The sequence below is a fragment of the Notamacropus eugenii genome, chromosome 1, assembly GCF_028372415.1.
Source record: "Notamacropus eugenii isolate mMacEug1 chromosome 1, mMacEug1.pri_v2, whole genome shotgun sequence".
In the NCBI taxonomy this organism is placed as follows: domain Eukaryota; kingdom Metazoa; phylum Chordata; class Mammalia; order Diprotodontia; family Macropodidae; genus Notamacropus; species Notamacropus eugenii.
In genome coordinates, this window is record NC_092872.1 from 672,889,628 (window position 1) to 672,912,097 (window position 22,470).

General features: G+C 38.8%; 1 long non-coding RNA gene across 1 annotated transcript; it reads left to right on the top strand.

The window, feature by feature from the left end:
* The first annotated feature begins 17,093 nt into the window (after window positions 1-17,093).
* On the top strand, window positions 17,094-22,212 carry LOC140528237 (uncharacterized). Its single transcript, XR_011975117.1, has 3 exons — window positions 17,094-17,167; window positions 18,452-18,600; window positions 21,875-22,212. It is a non-coding gene; the product is annotated as an uncharacterized lncRNA (long non-coding RNA).
* The last annotated feature ends 258 nt before the right edge of the window (window positions 22,213-22,470 follow it).

Below are 22,470 nucleotides of genomic sequence, written 5' to 3' on the forward strand. Positions count from 1 at the left end.
ATCATGTCTATATACCATACTCAAGCCTTGCCACCATATTAGACTTCTATCTCAAAATTTCAATGCAGTCTATTGGGTTATTTTTGTGAAGGAATTAATTTAAAGAAAATTTACAGTAGCATTTAATGGAAAAACAATTTGCTTTATAGAAATTAATTGTGTAGCTAACTACTGGAATCCTGTTAGAGTGAAGACTCTGGAAATAGCAGTTTACTTACCAAATATTCTGACACTAATCAGATAAATATTTTGACTGAAATTTTCAAAGTTAAATATTTAATTCCCATATTTCATTTCCTAATATATCCTTCTTCACTTCCCTTCCTAGAGAGCCAATGAGGTCAGCACAACAGCTCTGTAGACCTTCAGTTTGGTAGTCAGTCTAATACCTCTTCTCTCCCAAACCTCTCTTTGGAGCCTCCCAAACACTGACCTAGCTCCGGCAATGTGTGCATCAACCTCATTGTCAATGTGTACATCCCTGGAAAGTACACTACCAAAGTAAGTGAACTTATCCACAGAATTCAAATCCATTTGTTGTAACTGATAGTTCCACGTATGGATGGTGTGGTGGTGGTTAATGGAGCACCTGTGTTTTTTTGGTGTATAATTATTAGGCCAAAATTAGCACAGGCAGCAGAGAATTGATCCATACTTTGTGGTATCTCAGCTTCAGAGGCTGCATTGAGTGCACAATCATTTACAAACAGAAAATCATGCTTGTGAAACATGGACAGTCTACCAGCACCATGCCAGGAAACTTCATCACTTCCATTTGAACTGTCTTAGAAAGATTCTGAGGATCACGTGGCAGGATAAGGTACCAGACACTGAAGTCCTTGCTCGAGCTGAACTGCCAAGTATTCAAACTATGCTTCAGAGAGCTCAACTCCGATGGTCTGGCCATGTTGTTTGAATGCAAAATGTATTCTTGCCAAAAAGACCATTTTGTGGAGAACATGCATGGGGCAGGCGATCACATGGTAGCCAGAAGAAATGATACAAGGACACTCTCAAGGTCTCTCTCAAGAACTTTGGATCTGACTGTGTAACGTGGGAGACACTGGCACAGGACCGCTCAACATGGCATGCCCACATAAGAAAAGGTGTTGTGCTCTTTCAGCAGAGCAGAATTGAGACAGCACAAGATAAATGCAGGATGAGCAAATTTGGGATATCCACTGCAAATATTCAGATGGACCATCTGTGCCCAACCTGTGGTAGAACATTCCAAGTTCGTATTGGTCTGATCAGCCACAGTTGGACATACTGAAATTTCACTTTATCATGGTGATGTCATTTTGGTCCTCTTCTAAGAGAAAGAACCAACTATCCTAGAGATCCATTTTTTTTTTTAAAGAGAAAAAAGTTAGTTTTACAAAACTAATCAACACATCAACTAAGTCTAACAACAAATACAGTGTTGTACATCTCTAGTCCCCTTAACCCTGGAAAAAAAGGAAGGAGGTTCATTTTCATAATTCTTCTTTAGGGGCAAGCACAGTCATTATAATTGTACAACATTTAGTTTCATCTTTTTTTGTTTGTTTTTTCCATTTACATTGTTGTAGTTTTCATGTATATTGTTTTTCTACTTCTGTTTGCCTCATTTTGTATCAGTTCATATAAGTCTTCTCATGCTTCTCCATTGTTTTCATATTCATCATTTCTTACACATGTTCCATTAAATTCATGTACCACATTTATTTAGCCATTCAATCAGTCATCAATTAGCATTTATTAAGAGCTTACCATGTGCCGGGTAGTGTGCTAAATGCTGGGAATTACAAATCTACAAAGAAAGGCAGTCCCTTCCCTGGAAGACCTCACAATCTAATTAGTATCTAATCAGTGGGTATCTAATTCTTTTCCAGGTCTTTATTATTACAAAAAAAAAATGCTACCAAGTATATTTTGCTATTTATGAAAGCTTTGTTTTTATCCTTGGCTTTTCAGGGTATATATCTATCAATGAGGTCACTTGGTCAAAGAGTATAGACTTTTTCATCACTTTCTTAGTATAATTCCAAATTGCTTTCCAGAACATGTGGAGCAATGCTTAGCTCCACCAACTCTGTATTAGCCTGACTTTTTACAACCATTTCAACACTAAGTATTTTCCTCTTTGTCATCTTTGCGAATTGTCAGGGTATGAACTGAAACCTTAGAAGTTGTTTCATTATATTTCTCTTATGGATTTGGAGCAATCTTGTCTATAGTTAACAATACTTTGTAATTCTTCTTTTGAGAACTGGTTGTTCATATTTGACCACATCCATCAGGAAATGTCAAATATAGTTTTTACTCATCTGTCCTAAAGAGGAAAGGCACGGAATAGCTAGATGAATTACCAAAATATTTCAGACATGGATTTTAACATTCCCTTCTCCATCTCGCTAAAATAGATAAAAATCTCTTTTTTATATGGCATCATTGTGTGATGCTAAAATCATCACTGATCTCATATCTAACCCTGAATTCCTAAAGTGCTCCCAAGATGGGCATTGACAAAATATTTTAAACTGTTTCCGCAATGAAACCAAACATCCCCTGGGTTTCTGCCTACCCACATCTAGGTGTAGGTGGCTGAGATGAAACTGTCTGAGCTCATTTTTCCCTTTGCTCCTTGTTTCTCAGAATTGAGTACGTACCACTTTGAAGTCAGTGGCAACTCAGAACTTGGATCTGCCTGAAGAGACATTTTGTAGAATTCAGCTTGGTTTTGTGAGTCATTTTGCATATCTGTCTTCCCCATCTTGACTATCAGTGAATTTCTTATTTTTGTCACCTTTTCAAACCACTTGATAAAACTTTTTGTTGTTAAAGTGGTTTTGTGCTGCTCCTTCTAAGTGGCCTTTATATAATGCTTTAAGAAATGCATGCCATTTTACAAACATTATTTCATTTGATCCTCATAATAATCCTGGGAGGTACATGCTGTTATTAATCCCATTTAATATATGAGAAAACTGAGATAGAGCTTAAGTGATTTGCCTAGAGCCACATAGCTGGTAAAGTCAAATTTGAATTCAAATTTTCTTCAAAGTCCAGGGTTCTATCCACTGTACCACCTAGCATTATAATAATTAACTAAAAAAATTAATGAATAAACTAAAAATTAGTTCTATGATGCTCTAATGTGTCCATCATATAATCAAATGAGAATATTTGTAAAGTAATGAGCACAGTATCTGGCACATAGTAGGTGCCTAATAAATGCTTACTTATTCCAGTTCATCCATTCCATGATCTTATCAATGCAGATTTTCCTTCCACAGGTATACATTTCAACCCAGCCATGTTTTCTCAACCTATGCAGTTCTTCATGTTTTTCCATAGAGGATTCACCCAACGTGCTAGAAGCTATTATAAGGAAAATTCTTTCTTTGGGCTTTCACACAAACTCAAGACAAAGAGAATTAAAAGGAATTTGTTAAAAGCATGAAAGTGCAACATGTTGACAGGCTAATTGATCACTGGAGATCAGAAAGGAATTTGATATGGATCCAGTTTTTAACTGATAACTTTCTTAATGAGATATAGACAATTTGGATAGGTCTCTGTCAGTAAAGGGGATGAACCATTGCAACTCATCACCTCCCCAAGGTAGCAGGAACATGAGGGCTATGTGATGTTCAACAGGGACAAACAGGTAGGAGGTAACTTGATAATGTGATACATAGAAGACAGTACAAAGCTCAGACCGGGTGACAACTCCCCCAACACTGATTGATAAGCAGTTCTGTGAAAAATGGGTGACTAAGTCAGTATAACTTTTAACAAAACCTTACTACAGGTCTTTTAACATTTCATCAATACCAATGCAACACTAGGGCAATCTATTATTTCATGTGTTAATATGTGACCAGCCCGTCTCTTTTCCCAGTCATATTTGTCCTTGATGATATTGTTTTTACAGAAGATCCTGCACACAGATCATCATTAGTAATATTGTTTAGTTTACTTATAATTCCTATGGATCTTGCTGTTGTTCTTTGGATTATTTGCAACTTTGAGCCTTTGGATACTGTAGCATGCTAGGAATCAAAGCCAAGCATCATCACTGGGAGAATATTTTGTGGAAAGGATGGACTTTGGTGTCAGAGATTGATGTGGAATTATTTTAGCCTTTCTCCCTGCTCCTATTCAGCTTGGGGGGGGGGGGGGTTAGCTCATCTCACTATCCATCAGTGGTGCCTGTCCAGGATATAGGTTTGGACTGATGGATTAGTTGAATGGGCTGTCCATTCCCTTGATTACTATAATCAGAGCAAGGCATATTTTCCAACTCGCTTGGGTTTCCCCATATGGTTTTCTAGGTCAATCTCTTTTGAATGGCCATGAATCTCATTAAAGAGGTCCTGTAGTATTCTGAAGTTATATTCAGAATGCCTTGCCATCCTTAGGAAATCTCTCTTCCATTTTAATTCTTTCTTTTTTCTTTTAAAATTTCATTTTATTTTCCATTAAGAAACATTTACTCTCTCTCTTACCAAGCCCTCCCCTTTAGACGAAAAGGAAGAAAGAGAAACAAAAGCCTTGTAGTGAATCTGCATAGTCAAGGAAAACAAATTTCCACACTGGCTGTATCTAATTGACGTAAGTCTCTTTCTGAATTTTGTGGCTTGCACTTTTCCGATAACAAATTTAGCTGATGATGATCAGCTCTCTGAAATTGTGATTGGTCATTGCACTGATTTAGAATTTATAAGTCTTTCAAAGTTGTTTATTTTTACAGTGTTGTTATTATGGTGTAAATTGGTTTCCTGATTCTGCTTGTTTCTCTCTGCTTCAGATCAAACAGATCTTCCCAAGTTTCTCTGAAGCTATCCCTTTCATTATTTCTTATGGCATAAGAGTATTATTCCATTATATTCATGTGCCATAATTTATTCAGCCATTCCCCAAGTGATTAAATGAAAGGCTACAATTTGTTGAACGGGAGAGTGGCTGAACAAACTATGGTCTTTTACTTAAACTTTACACAATACATTCATAATGAAAGTGATGGTTGTCTGTTCATCCTTCATTGGTGAAGAAGACCATACCATCAGAGAAATGATGACATGATTTGCACTTGGCTTTGTTTTGAGTGAGAGAAGGCTGTGCAAGGTCACCAGCCTCACTTCTCCTCCAGAGCCATCAGAATCCAGTGACCAGATATTCATCAGGATGACTGGAGATTACCCAGGATGCACTGGGGGACCTTGGCCCCTTTAGATCAAGGTCTATGCAGGTACTCACTTAGAGTGAGGTAATGCCCGTTCGTTGAATAGGTCTGTTTAAGAGGTAGCCAGGGCATGGCCCCTTTAATGAGGCAAAGAAAAGAAAGATATCAGGCTGGGAGGGAAATAGCAACAGTTACTGGGGACAGTAAAGAAAGGGGAGGGGAAGGGAGGGAAGGGAAGGGACCAGAAAAAACCCAAGTCAACTGGGCATCTTTGGCCATCCAAATTTACCTTTCTTTGGGAAGAAGAAGAAAGGGGATCAAAGTGATGGATGCCTTTAATGAACACATGTATCCCTTTTTAATGCCTTACCTGGTTAATGATAATCAAAGGATTGTTAAACTTGATAGAGATGAACAATATTAAACTATCAATAATAGCTTCAAATGATAATATTTTAAAGTATTGAAAGTCCTGATTTTATAATTGCTCTTTTTTCCAGTGGCAAAGAATTAGAAATGGAGGGAGTGCCCATCAGTTGCAGAATGGCTGAACAAGTCATGATATGTGAATGGAATGGAATACTATTGTGCTATAAGATTGATGAAGGGAATGACAAGAGAAACCTGAGAAGACTTGTATGAACTGATACAGAGTGAAGTGAGCAGAATTATGCAATAAAAACAATATTATAAATACAAATAACCGTCAAAGACTTGAGAACTCTGATCAACACAATGACAAATCACAATTCTAGAGGACTCATTATGAATCATGCCACTTATCTCCTGGTAGAAAGATGATTCCAAAATAGGAATTAGTTTTTTCTTGACTATACATGTTTATAACAGGGTTTTGTTTCTTTTTCTTTCTCAACTGGATGTGGGAAGATAAGAAGGCAGATTTTCATTGATTGAACAATTTTTTAAAAAAAGTCTTGGTTAAGAATAGGAACTCATTATGGGAATTTATTTCGAATACCAACTTCAGTAAGAAGCTTTATTAAATAGTTTGTCAGATGGAGTAGGGAAAAGGCCAGTCTTGACTGTAGTCTCTTCTTACATTTTATTGACATAGAGTTGAGATGCCACTTGTTAAGAAAGTGGAATGTGAAGGATAGTAAATGAAAGAGACAAGCCTTGGTGCAAAAAGAGCACGTAATGATGTTGAAAATGTTAGAAGAAACAATGAATGAGTGAGGAGCAGAGAATTACTCTGCATGAGAATATTGTGTATAGAGTAAGAACCATGTTTGCAGGGAAGAAAATAACAGAAATTAAGAAAGGTAGGGTTAGCAGGTCTGTGTGCTTGGCCTTGAGTCTCCTCCTTTTAAATGGTTCTTATGGTATATGGGGAATCGTCACAGTGTTGGTGTTGATCTAGGTCACACCTGGTGTTAGTACTGAATCTCCCCTCCTCCCCCACTCCGGGGTATAGCAGCACAGGAAACCAGCTAACACAGTGCTATCATATCAGAACCAGAGTGATAAGTGTTCATCTGAGTTGTGTCAACTGAGCTTGTTCCTAGTTCCTCTTCAGGGAGAAGGAGATCATGTGCTGGAGGAACTCTCCTAATAATTACACCAGGAAATAATAGAAGCAGTTCTCTCTTTCCTTATCACATTGGGTGGTCTGGTGCAAAGCCTGGGCTCCCAATCATAGCTGCTATAGGCATTGGATCTGTGGACTGTGATCATGTCCTTGCCATTCTCAGGAAACAGAAGGAAGAAATTTGAGTCTTTCTGGAGTTTTAACTTTCCTCTGATATAGCTGATTAAGTGCTGAACCTGGATTCAGGCACACCAGAATTAAACTCTAGCCTTAGACACTTACTAATTTGTGATCCTGGACAAGTCACTTGATTTCTCCAACACTCAGTTTCCTCATCCATAAAATGGGTATAATTATAACACCTAGGGCAGCTAGGTGACACAGTGGATAGAGCATTGGGTTTGAAATCAGAAACTCATCTTCCTGAGTTCAAACCCAGCCTCAGACACCTTACTAGCTGTATGACTCTGGGCAAGTCACTTAACCTGTTTGCCTCAGTTTCTTCATCTGTCAAAAGAGCTGGAGAAGGAAATGGCAAACTACTCTAGTATGTTTGCCAAGAAACCCCAAAATGGGGTCACAAAGAGTTGGACACAACTGAAACTAATAAAGAACAATAATACCTACCTCCCAGGGATGTTGTGAGGATCAAATAAGATAATATTTGTAAAGCACTTAGCACAGTGTCTGGCACATAGTGGTGGTGGTGGTTGTCCTTTGCTCTTGAAGAGGACCAAAATCACATCACTATGATAATGTGAAGTTTCAGTGTGTCTGACTGTGGCTGATCAGACCCATATGAGCTCGGAATGCTCTACCACAAGTCAGGCACAGATAGTCTGCGTAAACATTTGGGATGGATACTCTAAATTTATGCATGCTCTTTCAATTCTGCTTTGCTTCATAGAGCGCAGCACCTTCTCTGATGTGGGCATGCCATGCTGAACTGTCCTGTGCCGGTATCTCCCATGTCACACAATCAATTCCAAACACCATCACCATCACCATCCTCCTCCTCCTCATCATTAGTGGTAACTTGGGTAAAACTCTGCAAACCTCGAAGCACAATATAAATGCTTTCTATTACTATTAGTCACTTGGACCCAGCCCCACACATTTTGAATGCTCAGGCACCAGTACCCTCTGTGACGGAGAAAGTGGGAACGACTGTATTTGACTATAGTTTTGTTTCTTTTTAAATAAATGTTACTGTTATCTTTTGTTTTTGTATTGCCCCCAAATTTCCCCACGTCTTTCTCTTCTTTTCCAAACAGCCATCCCTTGTAGCAAAGAATTTACTTGATTGCCTTTAAATGAGTTCTTTGGTGGACACAAAAGTTTCACTTTCCAGTCAAAGTTTGGGTCCCCTCTTAGGACACATGCTGCAGCTGTATTGTTAAGTATTATGGTGAGAGTACCAGAATCAGAGAGAACAGAAGACCCAGCATTCATTGTTCAGTCAGGTCCAACTCTTCATGACCCCATTTGGAGTTTTCTTGGCAAAGACACTGGAGTGGTTTGTCATTTTACAGATGAGGGAACTGAGGCAAACAGGGTTAAGTGACTTACCCGGGGTCACACAGCTAGTAAGCCTCTGAGTCTAGATTTTAACTCAGGTCCTCCTAACCCTGAGCCTGGCACTCTATCTAGCTGCCCAAGAGGACCAAGTAACAGCTAGCTAAAGCAGTACCAGGGTTGGATAAACAAGGGAGCTGTTAGATCTAGGCTGCATTTCATTGCTTTTATATGGGAGCATGGGATGGAATATGTAGTAGCAAGACTAAGAAGGAGAAAGAGAGGTATTTCCAGGGATTGTTAGCCTGGTTGCTATTATGTAGCCTAGTGGCAAATTTAGTTATGGAAGTGATTCACAACCAGCTAAACCTTCTGGACCTAGGAAGGGTGTGGCTGTGTCTAGTATTCTAGTGTTTCTTTGGTCTGGAAGGCTCTGTGATCTTTATCTCCCTGTCCCCTCCCTGTGGGTGCTCTCATGCGGAAACTACTCTTAGTACTTCTAAGTACTAGGTGTTAGAGGTGAGTAGGTGTGTCAGGCCTCTGGGACTAGAGTTTCTACATTGTTGAGACCTTGCCAAGTCAGCTTAGTTATCCTTCTGGATAGTAACTGTATGGGACTCTGTTCCATTAATTTATAGCTTGTTTGTGATCTCTAGACATGGAGCCACCAACACCATTAGTATAGCTCCTCATTTCCCTTTGTTCCCTAAATTGCATGATGGAAATTGTGCACAGGCTCTGGGAAAAGGCTTTGTGAGTTGCTGGTAGTGGTTACAAGATCCTCAGCCCTTTCATTTCATTGTAGATATCCCTCCAGTACCACAAGTGGACACGCTGTTCCACCTCAACCACCAACACACACATTTTAAGAGTCAGCAAAAGGAAATGTTGGTCTTTGGAAAATGGAATTAGCATTCCAGGATAGATTAGGTGTGAGTGGCTTTGGATGGGAAATTAGTAGGAATTGTTCTTTTTTAGCCATTTTCTTCATTGTTAGATGGTATCATCCTATTGGAAGATTATAGGTACATTTAGGGTGAGTTTTTAGCAATGCCCTATGGCTCCAGTCATAACCCCTGTGACTCCCTGGAAGCAAATTTCCTTTTCTGGCCACCACTCCCCTGTGTGTTGCCTCCTCCTACTCAAATCTAAGTATCTTGAGGGCAGGGATTGTCTGATCTTTGTGTTTGTATCTCCAGTGCTCAGCACAGTGCCTTGCATATGGTAGACATTTATTAAATATTTCATTCACTCCTTCGTCAGCTGGGCTACATATACAAAATTTTAAACCACAGTCAATATTAGCACCAGAGGGGGCTAATAGTAAATGGGCATCAGATATCTGGTGTTATACCTGAGACTGACATCTGTTCCAGTATGTGAAGAGACTCTAGTGGAAGCCATCGGGGCTCTGATAGCTATGGGCTATACTTCCTTGACTGTGATACTGAATAGGGCATTTACCAAGAATGTGTCATTTGAAATAATTCCATTTCAAACCTATGTTTAGTCTGTTCCACAAATAGACTGTGCTTTTCTAAAGAAGATGATTCATTTGTGTGGGCTTTCCATACAGAATGTCTCCAGTTAGGACCTGGAGAAGTTCCTGTTTCCTGTCATTGACCTAGTAGCATCCCTAGATCAACTCATGGAACTATCTGTTTGCCTTGGGAGCCAAAGACAGACTAGACACAGATTCAAAGTATGGCAAAGAGTACAGGAGAAAAGCTGTCTATGCAGAGCATCTTAAAGACTCCAACAAAAGGACTTCCAGGACCTATGAGTTACTCCTTTGTCACATGGGCTCTTTACGCACACGAACTCTGTATGTACTTGTGGGAAAATATATTACAGACCTATGGCTGGGCATATTTTGTCCCAACTTTACCACTGTGGTAAAATACCTCTTTCTAAAAGCTAATTGTCTGACTCACTAAGGGCTCTCAACTGATAGTCATAGTAGGAAGCACATCAGTGGGGGCTCATGAGCTATGGCACTAGAAAAACAACTCCTCAAACCCTCAGGGCTACCCCTAGAGTCCTGAGGGGATATAGCAACAACATTCTGAGGACCCAGCTCATCAGTGTGAGGGGTAGTTGGGATAATCATTCCAGAGCATTGCTATAGGATCATTGCTGGTTTACACTAAAGTCTTTTCATGCACTACAACAGGCCACAAATCTTAGACATAACATCAAATATGCTAGTATTCCATTCAAACTACTATGGCCCAATTGTATAAACAGCACCACTTTGATCCAGTGACACTGACTGGCCTCCTTGCTGTTCCTCATTCAAGAAACTCCATTTCCCAATTAACTGACTATCCTCCATGCTCAAAATGCTCTCCTTCTGTATCTCTGCCTTCTGGCTTCCTTGAATTTTCAGCTAAAGTCCCATCTTCTACAAGAACCCTTTCATGGTTCTCCTTAATCTTCATGCCTTCCCTCTGAGTCTACTCACAATTTTTCTTGCATATATCATGTTTGCATGTGGTTGTTTGAACATTGTCTCCTCCTTCGGAGGGTGAGCACCTTGAGATCACCAACTGTTTTTTGTTTTTCTTGTATCCCAAGCAGTGTCTGACACACAGCAGGTACTTAATGAATGCTAGTTGACTGACTGACCTCTAACTTAGTGGCAGATCTGGGTCATGCACCTTTCCCACATCCACCCGAATCATCTGTTTTCTGATCTCTGGCCTTTCTGTCTCAATGCCTTTGCTCATACTGTTCCCTGGCCTGAAATGCCCCTATCTCTGCCTATGAAAATGCTGCTCATCTGTTAAGACTGACTCAGACATAACCTCTTTCCATAAAGTTGTCCTTGGTTTCAGCATGGGGAAATTTTTTACTTTACTTAGTCCTTCACTAACCCTTTATTTGTTCCTCTCTCATACGCTCGCCTTTCTACTAAAGACTTGCTCAATACTTTGTCGTAGTATGGAGGTGACCTTACATTCTTGAAGACTATTCTGTTGGCACCCAAGCATGTCCAACCTAGCTGGGGAGGCTGCAAGTGCTGGCTCTGATGGATTATAAATCAGTCATTGGAGGACCAGATTAGGCAAAGGTCAGGTTAGAAGCTTATCACCATGTTGATGAATTTTTTTCTCAATGGCAACTCTTGAAGATCACGATGATAGAGGAGTTGTGATCTGTTTGGGCAGGGGGAGTACCCAGACTATAAAACTATAGATCCCAGAAAATGCACGCACCTTTCATGTTGTGTTTCATGTTAGTGTTATATGTGTATAGCTGGTCTCTTCTACTGCATCTTAAGTTTATGGAGGGACTGTTCCTTTCTTCTAGTGCCTAGAATACTGCTTTGCACATAGTGGAAGTTGATGACTATGAAAGGAAGGAAAGGAAGAAAGAAGAGGAAAAGAAAGGAAGGAAGGAAGAAGGAAAGAAAAAATAAAGAAAGGAGGAAGAGGAAGGGAGGGAGGAGAGAAGAAAGGGAGGATGAGAAGGGGAAAAACAGAAGAAATAAGGAAGAAAGGGAGGAGAAATAGAAGGAGGAGAGGGTTGTGATGCCCTCTGGCTCTGAAAAATGTATAAATACTCTGAGGTTTTACTCTGGGGTTTACTCATTGGAAGTATTTGTTTGGCCACACAGGACTCTAGGCAGCCATTAAGGAGCCCCCCCCCTGCCCCCACTTTGAAAACCCAGATGTTGGTGTTTCTCTGTCTAGTAACTATGTTTGTGGTCAGACAGTTGCATCTCTCTGTTGATCTGTGATGTAAGTATTGCTTATCGTAACACAATTGGAAGCCCTGTCTGTTGATCTTTATTTCTTTGTTTATATTCTCTCTGAATTTCAAGGTGCTGACTTTTCCTTCTGAACTAAGTGAGTGATATATGTGCTTGATTAAAGTGATTGTTGACCCCTCAAAAGTTGCTTTCCTTTTAAAAAAGCAGATCTAAGAACTTGTGATAGCAGGCCCTCCTGTGTATGTTGGGGTGCTTGCTTTTGCATTCACTTTAGCCTTTCTGAGTCTCAGTTTCCTTATCTATAAAATGGGGATAATAATTACCATAGTATTTGCTTGTGCAAGTCTCTTAATCCCATCTGCCTCATTTTCCACTTCTATAAAATGAGATGGAGAAGGAAATGGTAAACCACTCCAGTATCCTTGGCAAGAAAACCCTAAATTAGAATTAGACACAATTGAAAAACAAGGGTCATTTTTATCCCGATTTCATATATGAAAGAATTAAAGTCACATGCCCCAAGTCATTCAACCATAACTCAAAAACAAGGTTTCTAATTCTAAAACCAGTGCACCATCCTCACTGCCCTGTATCCTATCTATTAATGGCTCTCATAACAAAAAAAACTAGGATATTTGCATAGGAAGGAAACGCCACCAAGAAGAGAAGAATCCCTAGCTTTCAGAATACCTCCACTCCTGATTCTACCTTCCCATCAAGCAATTCATACTCTCTTCTTCTTGAAATTAATTTGTAAAATTTTGCATATATTTTCCATTTACATATCTGTTTTCATGTTAATCCTTCCCATAGAGTATAAGATCTATGGGGACAGGGATTGTTGTGCTTTTTCTTTGTATTTTCCCCAGTGCCTATAACAGTACCTGGCACACCATTAAGTAGGGACTTAATATCTGAATTATTTCAAAGGGTTGTTGTGAGGATCAACTTGAGTAAGCTACTTCACAAATCATAGCACACTGTATAAAAGTCATCAGTATGGGATAGAGCAGAGGTGACCGCCATACTGCCGAAGGCCTCATGGCCTCATGCCTGCTTGGCGACATTCAGCCTGAGAATGAAACAGATCAAAATGTAATTGGGAAATATTTAACAAAATAAATAAATACACAATAGAACACAGGTAATATTAATATGTGGTTTTCTAAGTCAATATGCTTCCCACAGGAATTTTTACGTATAGTTTAATGGCCTCTGTTTCTATTTGAGATTGATGATAACAACACTGGCATAGTAGAAGACAGAATTTATTGTTGTTCAGTCATTTCAGTAGTGTCTGACTCTTCATGACCTCTTTTGGGGTTTTCTTGGCAAAGATACTGGAGTGGTTTGTCATTTCCTTCTCCAACTCATCTTACAAATAAAGAAAGTGAGGAAAACAGGGTGAAGTGACTTGCCCAGGGTCTCATGGCTAGTAAGTGTCTAGTAGGACAGAGAGCCATCCTTAATTGAAAAGAAGACATAAAATCTGTTTCTAACAAATATATTTTTGTGACTCTCAGAGAGTGATTCAACTTCTCAGGGCTTTGGGCAATTCTCTCTATATCGCATAGAAGGGGTCAACCTGTATTGGCCAAGGAGGATCTTCACTGAGATCCCTCTAAACCACAGGCGAGAAACCTGCGGTCTCAAGGCCACACATAGCCTTCTAGGCTTGGGTACAGCCTTTTGACTGAGTCCAAGTTTTACAGAACAAATCCTTTTATTAAGGGGATTTGTTCTGTGAAGTTTGGATTCAAAGGACCACACTTGAGGACCTAGAGGGCTGCATGTGGTCTTGAGGCCACAGGTTCCCACCCCTACAACCAATGAAATCCCAGGTCTAATCCCTCATCTTTATACTTTTACAGGCTTAACTTGCTTTCTGTAGATAGTTTACACATTCCTATCCAGTCAGAATTTGCAGGCATATGTTTAACATTCTTATGTGAACATTTGCAAGAATGATTTACCATTTTATCAAGTCCTTTTGGTATCTCCCATTCATCTGAAACTTCAGCAAAAGCACTGTGCTGAGAAAGCAATCAGGCAAATGAACTTTTAATATTGCTTCCTCTTTCTGTGCACTTTTTGGTGGGTTGATAAAAGCAGCTGATACCATCTCACAGATCAGGCTTTCCAGACTGAGAACAAGTTACTGTGATAACACCATCTTTCCTCATTACTAGTCTTTATCAGAAGAAGTTAATTTAGTGATATGTGAATAAGTTGATTTGGTGCTATCTTTAGTACTCATTGCAGTCTATGCTGTGAGAACTAAGCACTTTTGATACTGATATAGTCAATGAGTGAGTTTGGAATTGCTTTTTTTTTACCTTACCCACCTCCCCTCCCCCACTTGTTGGGCTCATTAAGGGTTATTTCAACATATGTGTGTCAGTCAAGTTGGCTGAACAAAACCTGATCATTGAAAGAAGTATTCAGAGACTGGTGGAATCCTGGAACTAGGCAGGAAGATTTCTGTAGTCATTTCAGAATATTAATGAGGTATGCATAAAATCAAAGGATTTAGAATTGGACAGGATTTTAGAACACATTTCTCTCATTCTGTTGCTGCTCTTGTTTAGTCATTCAGTTATGTCTGACTCTTCATGACTCCATGGACCACATTGTCCATGGGGTTTTCTTGGCAAGGCTCTTGGAGTGGTTTTCCATTTCTTTCTCCAGTGCATTAAGGCAAAGAGGGGTTAAGTGACTTGCCCAAAGCTAGTAAGTGTCTGAGAACAGATTTGAACTCAAATCTTCCTGACCCCAGGCCCTCTATTTTCTGAGCCACCTAGCTACCTTCTCCTTAGTTTGGAGATAAAAAATATGAAACCCACAGAGAATACATTTAGTAAGTGTCTACAATGTAGGGCAGTCAACAACTGTTTATTAAGATTCTACTATTTTCCAGGCACTGTGCTAAGTGCTAGGGATACAAAAAGGTAAAAGACAGTCCCTGCCTTTGATTAACTTACAGTCCAATGGAGGAGATACTATGAAAATGACTATATACAAACCATCTATATATAGGATAAATTGGAAATAACCAGTCGAGGGAAGGCAATAGAATTTAAGGGGAATGAGTAAAGTTTTCCTGTACAAGGTGGGATTTTAGCTGGGACTTGAAGGAAGACAGGAAGCAGAGACAACTAGGGAGAACATTCCAGGCATGGAGGCAGCAGCAGGAATGCCTGGAAGATGGGAGATGTAGGATCTTATTCAAGAAACAGAGAGGAAGTCAGTGCTACAGGACTGCAGAGTGTGTGTATGTAAGAGTGGGGAGAAGAGGAGTAGGTGATAAGGGAAAGGTGAAGGACTTTGTTAAACAAGATTTTCTATTTGATCCTGGAGGTAATAGGGAGTCACTTGAGTTTGCTGAGTAAGGAGGAGGTGACCTGGTCAGACCTGTGGGATTATCAACTCTAACAAAGAGTCATTCTGAGCTAGGGAACATCTAGATGTTTTATGGATGGTTAGGAACCATTCATCAAGGTACTGTCTGTTGACAGTTACCCAAAACATAGGCAGAATATCCATGGCAAAATAATCAGCCACTGTGAATCTGACCTTTCAAATCCTAACCTTAAAGAGATGGAAAACGTACACTGGTAACAACATAAGCAGAGGGAACCATTTCTCATAGAAAAGGTTTCTAGAGTCCAGTGAGAAGACCAAAAGATTGTAGAAAGTTCTCTTTGTCTGCTTCAGAGAGTGCCTCCTGGACTCTCTGAATTGAAGCCAGTTATGGTTTCCTCAATGAGTCTATCTTAGTTTTCTCACTGGAGTTTTTAGGAGGCAGTTAGATGAAGCAGTGGATAAAGCACTGGGTCCAGGCACTTGGTACTTGGTGTTGTGGGCTTAGCACAGTGCCTGGCATGTGTTGGGTCCTGCTTAAATGCTTGTTCTATTACCTTCCCCCCCTTTTTTTAGATCCAGAAAATCAGCATCTAAGTTATACAACATTGAACAGTAGCCATGTTGTATTTCCCAATATTACCCATATTGTGAGTATTCTATTATACTATGTATAGTATTGCTTTGGATTAATTGTCCTTCATAGCCATGTCCTTAACATTCATGCTCAGTTGACATGCTAAAAACTGTTCTATGATTTTCTCCTTTTTTCATTTTCTCTGCTTCTTATCTTGCTTTATTTATATTTTCTGTTTGATAATTTTATTTAATAATTTTCCATTAGTTCCAGTTTTTGACAGAAATATTGCAATGTCTTTAGCCTTGTGGTTCTTTTATTTCTTTATTAAAAAAAAAAAAAACAACCTGAACCCTTAAACACTTAAAATGTTTAAACTAATTTAGCCAGCAAATAAAGAAAATATATTTAATATTGCTCCCTAGATGCAAGGGGAAATAATTGCAAATGATAACAAAATGTGCATTTCAGCTTTCATTTATTCAGAATCACTTCTTTTTCTGATCACCAGTACTTACCATAGCTTCTGGAACATTGTAGGTGTTTAATAAATGTTTGTTAACTGACTTCTGGTATAATGATTACTGACAAATTAGAATAAAGGGAGAAAACTTGCTGAGGGGTTAGTATCATGCAAGAGACAAAACAGATATGTAGGAAGATAGCTCTTGAAATAGTGTACCACTGTGGTTTCAGTTGACTCCATGGTAATCTAATAGGTTTCTTTTCACTTCCTTCATGGGTGCAGTGTATTGGAACAGTAACTTTTTTTCTTTTTTTTTTTTTTTACCATTACTAATAGAAAGAAGTTGATATTCAGGAGTGCAGCGTATTGGAACAGTAACTGGTCTTTTTTGTTTATTTGTTTGTTTTTTACCATTACCAAAAGAAAGAAGTTGATACTCAGGGCTGCAGTGTATTGGAACAGTGACTTTTTTTTTTAGCATTACTAACAGAAAGAAGTTGATATTGAGGGCTGCATTTTTTAGCATTACTAGTAGAAATAAATTCATATTCAGGAGTGCAGCGTATTAGAGCAGTGACTTTTTTTAACGTTACCCATCAAAATAAATTAACAGTGTTATTTTGAGTAATAGTCCCATGAATATTTCTTGATCTTTGTCAAACAAAGAAAGTAAGGGAGATTTTCTGAAATATTGTACCCTAGGTTTAAGAAAAAGTCATAGAGATATCCTCATGTTTGTGTATTTATTCTTTGTTCCAAACAGGACAGGATGTTAAATTCTCAGAACAAATTTCTCCTGCTTTCATCCTCAGGAGGTAAGATTCATAAATAAATGGTATATTTAGAGATTTTACATGACCTTTGGATGCATTAAGGGAAAAGATAGGAATCTTGTACACACATCAAAGTAAAAATGGCTTTGGATCACAGATTTAGAGCTGGAAGAATACTCAGAGGTTCTTAACTTTTTTGTGTCTCAAGTAGTGTAGTAAAGCCTCTGGGCTCCTTCTCAGAATGTTTTTAAATGCATAAAATAAAATACATTACAAAGGAAATCAATTATATTGAAAATCAGCAATCAAAATATTTAAAATATTAAAAAAAAACCCAAGAAGTTCACGGATCTCATGCTGAGAACTCCTATTTAATGTCATTGAGTCCAAGCCGCTCATTTTACATTTGAGAAAACTGAGACCTAGAGAAGTGGGTCATTGTGAGGAATAAAGGATGTAATTATACATGTGTGTGTCTATACACGCAAACATATGCACACATAAAGTATCTTACAAACCTTATATGAATGCTATTATAATTATAATAATAATTTTTAGACTTATTAAGTGATTTGCCCAACAAGGTCACTGAAAATGCAGAGCTGGGACTCAAACTCAGATTCTTTGATTCGAAATTTAGAAATCTTCTGCTATGAAAGCTTTATTTCTAGTAGTCATTTGATATAGAAATCAGACAAGTTTTCTCATTTCCAAAATGATCACTGAGCTTTATGCTGTAGATAATGAAGTTTATAAGTAACATTCAATAGAATAAACTATCACAAGTCTCAGTTTAAGCGCCTGGTTAGTTTAGGGGAGAGAAAGACAGTGATAAAAAATCAGCTTCTTCTCTCCAGAAACTTACATTTGATGAATGGACTAGGACATTTCTAATTTTTTCCCTTAAGCATGTTAACTTTGCCCAAAGGATACTAAAGGAGAAAAAAAAATGTTCTTATAATTATGTGTTGACTTGACCATAGAAGGGCAACTACATATGTCCTGACATAAAGCAGAGAAATATAGTTTTGTACTGTACCTCATAGAATTATAGGATCACAAGATCGTAGATTTAGAATTAGAAGGAACCCCAGGGATATGGAGCCCAGCTTCTCTTTTTCAGAGGAGAAAACTGAAGTTCAAAGTGGTTGAGTGATTTGTTCAAAATCTCTTAAAATCTGTTCAACACATAGGCTAGAATACAGATTTTTGCCATTTTAATTTTAGCAGTTAGCCTCTATCTCATACCTTAAAGCTTCCAAAACACATTACACATATCTCATTTTATCCTTACAACCAGTAAGTATTATTATCTCCATTTTACAGATTTGGAAATTGAGGCAGACAGAGAGGTAAAGTGATGGAACATGAAGCTGATAAGTGTGTGAATCCAAACTGGAACTCAGATCTTCTGGACTCCAGGTCCAGCCTGCTATCTACTATACCACCATAGAGTTGCCTCACTGACCAGAGCAGTAAGTAACAATCCGAAACATTTCAATGAATGACTAGTTAGATTCACTAATTTTTATTAGATGTCCCTTATATTTATGGCACTGTACTAAAATATTGAGACATACAAGCAAAGTAAGCTAGGACTTCATTTAATGAGTCATTCTTAATTCTAAAAATGTGGGTGTCCACACTTTTAAATCGGGCAGGAAGTCACGAGTCTTGTTGCAAGTCCCAGCTATGTGTGACATTGAGCAAGTCTCTTTGTTTCTCTGGGGTCAAATTTCCGCTTTTGTAAAATGAAGGAGTTGAACTCACTAAATGATCTCTAAGGTCCTTTCCAGTAAAGTCATATAATCTAAAAATAGAAATTTTTTAAAGAGGAAAAATACAGAATTTTTTTTTAAAAGACTTGATTTCATTGGTTAAATGATGTTTACTACTGATGATAGCATATTCCAAAATATAGAACATCCATTAACAAACGTTTTCTCTTTTTCAGATTCAGGAGAGTGTGAACTGTTCACTCTTCTAGACTTCTGTCTAAATTGCCTAATCCTTTTCTTCCTGTAGACTCCTTCCTGTCTATGTTGCTTTCAGATAGCTCACTGTTTAATCGGTTGTACAGTATGATAGAGAGAAAATGATGCATATGCAGGTTCTCGTCTCCAGTGAGCTTTCCCAGAGCAGAGATGACACTGCATAGTAGAACATCCTTACCAGCTTCCAAGACCTCTTGGTTCATGGTCCTTCTATAGCCACATGGTGGTCCTGTGTCTGGTGTTGGGGTGAAGCACTTACACTCTTCAGATTGTATAAAAGTATTTTAAAATACCTAGGCACCTTATTGGATGGGGTCCAAGGTAGTGGTGGTGGTAGTGGGTCAGGCAATTGGGGCATGGAGGGAGTTGAGTCATTGGATTTATATCATTATAAAATGGAACTTTTAATATCTATACGTAAAAATCTCCAACAGTAATATCTCCAGTGCTAAGCAAAGAATAGATAATACCACATATAGTATTTTCATTCAAAAAGGTGTCTGAAAATACGTGAGCTACTACTAATCCATAGGCTTACTTATCTTTATAAAAATCTTTAGGAGAGCTATTATTTCTGATCTGCATTGCTTATTGATTACCTTCCCATTACCCTTTGGGAATATACCAGATATGAGTCAACTCTATATTTTAGTGATTTTCCCTGGGGTCGTACCATTGAGTAACATACAGATCCAGAGTGAACGACAACAAAAAAAGCCCAACCCTTCTCTTTATGGACCAGGTTCCACCAGGACTAATCTACACATGTGAGTCCAGACTTCAGGCCCCTCTAGTGTGACGGGATAACCAAGGGCCTCGGCCATTGGCTTCAGCAGCAGATTCGGTGTGCATTGTAACATGTGGATTGAATATGCAAAGAGGGAACAAGCAGGCTTTCACAAGCTGTCTTCTACCAAGCATCTTTATAGTCATATACCTAATGAAGAAATAAAAAGAATTTAAGATCTTGATATTATCTGTTGATTTTTTTTTAAAATTAAGGTATCTCTTCCTCAAACTCAGTATTTCCCATGCATATGATAAAATTATAAAAAGATCAGATCTTGGAAGCCTTTGGAACGCTAAATATCTGGTACAGCTAACATTTATGTAGCATTTACAAAGTGCCAGGCACTACACTAAATGATTTACAATTATAATTTCATGTGATTCTCACAACAATCCTAGGATGTAGGTGCTATTTTATTCTCATTTAATAGTGGAGGAAAGTGAGACTAAGTGACTTGCCCAGAATCAACCATCTAATAAGAATCCAAGGTCTTCCTGACTCCAGGCCCAGGACTGTACCCATTCTGCTTGTCTAGCTGTCCCTAAATAAAAATACAGTACAAAGTAGATAGTGTTAATTTGTGGTTTTTTAAGTCACTGTGTAGCCTGCAGGGATATGTTTCTGAGTTTGGCACAACTACTTTATTGTATCTGTATAGGATATATACCTCTCTTCCATATCAGTATGGATATACATCCATAGATGCCATAGAGACCTATGCTCACCTGTGTTCTTCATTGTCATGGAGGAAGTCTCACACAGAATACAAAAAGAAAGGTTATTGCTTTTGGGGAACGAGTCTCTAAATGGCGAGAGGCTCTAAATGTGTCTCTTTTCAAATGACGTCCTATTTCCCAACACACATGTTTTTCAGCAATGTCATTGTTAGGCTTATGAATATCATGATGTATCATGAGTATCTTCCCTCTAGGGAAATGGTACCAATAATCCTCCATGCTATATACATATCTATCTATTCATGTTATATATGTGGTTCTGACAATTCAGTTCAATTCTTTGACCTCAGTTTCTTCATATGTAAAACATGTAATGTGGTACCTGGCCCAGAGCTGGCAAGACCTGAATTCAGATCTGGCCTCAAACACTTACTAATTGTGTGACCCTGGAAAGTCACTTAACCTTGTTTGCCTCAGTTTCCTCATCTGTAAAATGAGCTGAAGAAGGAAACAGTAAACCATTCTGGTATCTTTGCCAAGAAAGCCCCAAATAGGGGACATAAAGAGTTGGACATGACTGAAATGACTGAACAACAAGAAAACATGTAAATTATGTAAAATTGTAAATATGTGTAATATATAAATATGTATCATTACATATTTATACATGTAAAATTTGTATCATATATAAATATGTAAAATTTTTCATATGTAAAAATAATACTTATGCCATCTATCCTTGGGAAGTGTTATGAGGAAAAAACCTTGGAACCCTCAAAAGACCACAAAGATGTGAATTACTACCACTGATATTTACCAGAATCACCATAATCTTCCTCTACCCATCCATCACTATTGCTACTATCTTAGTCAAGTAATTTCACAGTGCAATGGCCAGTGAGAGTCCTTACAACGTGCCTGCCTTAGAGCTTTCTGGTGGGCTTTCGGAATATTTCCTGCCAGGTTTCAATTCTTGGGGAAAGCCTTCTTCCAGTCTGGAGTGACTGAGGTGGGGGGAGGAGGTGAGGAGGAACCTTCTGGGTGGCAGAGAGTTGGAGGAGCTGAGGATTTAGTCTGCCAGAATCAGAACTGCGTTTGCATATAAAAGCATTGACAGATACATCCCTTCCCCAGCCTTGTTGGCTCTTTTCCTTCCTGGCTGTAGAATGAATCAAGAATCGTTAGAGATAGGGGCAGCAGCTGCCTTATCCCCATCTGTTGCTGTCAATATGTTTATGAACACATGACATTTGCTGTTTCTTTTGTGTTTATTCTTTGCTGATTTTAGGTGAACCAGTATTCAGAGACGTTCTCCCTCGTTCCCAACTGGGGGTGGTAGCAGAGTCCACCAGATGCCGTGGCAGTGGTCAACAAGAGAGAAGAGCCTATGGGTGGAGGTGGGAAGGAAGCTGTAGGGATTTGACAGAAGGAAGTGTTGTCGAAGGAAATGACCCTTGGAACAGAGAGCTGCTGCTGAGGGGACTTTCATGATGACTCCACAAAGAGAGAAGAGGGCTCCCTGAGCCAGGAGTTTAGAGGTGCCTCTCCATCCTAGATGTGGTCTACACATGGGAGCCTGATCACCTGTTGAGTAGCAATGTATTGTCCCCAGGGACCTTATGTATATGACTTTATGTATATGAATCCCTAGTTTGGGGAGACTGTTTTGAAATGACTCTTCTTACTGTATCTTCTTAGTGAATTTCCTTTTGTAAAAGCTAATTTATGTCAGTCAGTTCATTGGCATTGGGAAGCATACCAAATGGGAGTGTGTGAGTGACAGGAACTCCATTCCTACCTCTAGAACTCTGAGGGGAGAAGCAGTCAGTTGTTCTCTAGGGGAACCAACCTACCAGTGCCAATGGGAATTGGGGAGACTGAGCC